At 31.7% G+C, this 2,237-nt stretch overlaps 1 non-coding gene across 1 annotated transcript; it reads left to right on the top strand.

The window, feature by feature from the left end:
• The first annotated feature begins 857 nt into the window (after window positions 1-857).
• LOC126002784 (small nucleolar RNA U13) lies at window positions 858-962 on the top strand. Its single transcript, XR_007493421.1, has one exon. It is a non-coding gene; the product is annotated as a small nucleolar RNA U13 (small nucleolar RNA).
• Window positions 963-2,237: the final 1,275 nt, after the last annotated feature.

Here is a 2,237-nt window from a genome sequence, read left to right as displayed (position 1 = left end):
TTCATCTCAATGGAGAAAGTGTTGGAGAAAAAATTTTAGAAGGTAAAAAATTTATTGAAAAGTAGAAGAGAAAAGAAAAGGAACTTCTCGGGGCTGGGCGGTGGCGCTAAAGGTAAGGTGCCTGCCTTGCCTGTGCTAGCCTTGGACAGACCGCGGTTCAATCCCTCGGTGTCCCATATGGTCCCCCAAGCCAGGAGCAACTTCTGAGCACATAGCCAGGAGTAACCCCTGAGCATTACCGGGTGTGGCCCAAAAATCAAAAAAAAAAAAAAAAGAAAAGGAACTTCTCCACTTGGGGAAGAGTGGAAAATAAAACAAAACAAAGTATGGAAATAATATAGTAAATAGATTTTATATCCTTGTCAAAATGAGTCATCTTCAGTTTTCAGCCACAAACACTTTATTCATATTTTGTTGTTATATTATTAGACCATGATGAAGTTATTTAAAGCCAACAATAAAGAAAATTAAGCACCATCTGAGATTAAAACACTTCTTTACCTAATTTAATTTTATTATAGTAATTATTTAAAGAAATGTATATTATGAATTAGAATAGACAATAGCCATTTTCACAAAATGTATTCCCGTCAACTTATACCTTTATTAAAATAAACCTTTTGCTTAGTGGTGGTTTCTTGTAACGGAAAATAATGCTAAAATTATACCAACAACTCACATTAAAGAAGCACAAATATGCATATCACATAATGCCACAAATCCCAATAGAGTAAAAGAGAACTCATTAAATACTGTATAAATAGAGCTAATTTTATTAATGTAAATTATAATATAACATGATTTGATAATATATGTGCATTACAGATCCAAATGTTTACATCATAAATATGGCCCTGATCCTTTTCCGGTTCATAAGCATGATGATCGGGTTTTCACACGCCTGTGTAATATGTGCCTTCCTTTCAACCTTGTTACGACGTCGGCACATCACCCTTCTGACAGGAAAAAAAAGAAAAGGGAAAAAAATATGGCCCTAAAAAATAAAGAAAATTTTAAAATTAGGTAAGGGTAAAATATTGCTGACTAGAGTTTTTGAAGTATGATATGTATGTATATTTATATATGTTTGTAACATTGATGATTAAATGTCTTCAAAAAACAAAAGCTTTCAAAAACTTTCACATTAAATAATTGAGCATCTTTCAAATGTAAAGCATAAGTATTTTTATACACATATAGAATATAAATAGAACAAGACAAACAGCAAAGTGAAGAATTGTATGACATCTTCCAAAGTAAGTATTTTCATAAGATGAGGACACAGTTTATAAAACAGATATTATCAGTAGTCCAATGCCCTATTCATTCCTGTCGTATTCATTATAGTAGACATGGTCCATAAATCATGAGGTCTTAAACACTAAATATACCTTTTAAACAGATTCATTGTTCTGGATAAATGCAATTTTGAGAAGTCAAAAACTTGTCAATGTTTTTTCTATAGCAAAGATTACCTTATCTCCAAAGAGGTTCATTTGTTTGAATCAATCCTTGCCTAGAAAGTCCCATGGGAGACAGAGAAAGGATGTCAGTGTGTTACCGAAACTTCCTCTCTTAGGGCATAAATATTAATGCAGGACACAATCAGAACTATAAGACAAATGTTGAAAATATTATCTCATTATCAAGTCATTGCAAATGATAACAATAGCACCCATGTAAAATATCAAGTTAATATTTTGTATGGTTTTACTTATGATGACTTGACAGAATTTAGCCTATGAAACCTATGATGCTATGAAACATTGGGCAATCTGTGTCAGGATTTATAAAAATATAAAGATAGGACTCAGTAATATTTTTAGAATATTATTGAAGGAAAATATCAAAGTTATGTGAATGAAGAGAAATGATTCCATTATAACCTTAATAATCAATGTTATGTAACAAAAGCTTCAGCCATTGAAATGTCATTTCCAATAAGGAGAATTTAAGTAACCTGAGGCTTTGCTCATAGCATAATTTAAATTAAGTTATGGTTTGGGCCAGAGAGATAGTCCAGTATGTTAGGCACTTGCCTGGTATGTTTCTTTCTTTTTTTTTTATTTTTATTTTCACAAAGACATTTTAATAGATTTAGTGGACAAACTGAAAAAAAAAATCCACTAAGAACACCACACAAACAATTCTACTTTAATCCAGATAACAATTGAATAGACCATCTCTTGGACTGCCAGAATAAAGGGAAGAAGCAGAGTTAACAGAAAACAGAAGCT

Source organism: Suncus etruscus, chromosome 2 (assembly GCF_024139225.1).
Source record: "Suncus etruscus isolate mSunEtr1 chromosome 2, mSunEtr1.pri.cur, whole genome shotgun sequence".
NCBI classification, from domain to species: Eukaryota; Metazoa; Chordata; class Mammalia; order Eulipotyphla; family Soricidae; genus Suncus; species Suncus etruscus.
The sequence above is the reverse complement of the archived record's forward strand: the minus strand, read 5'-3'. Positions and strand labels throughout refer to the sequence as shown.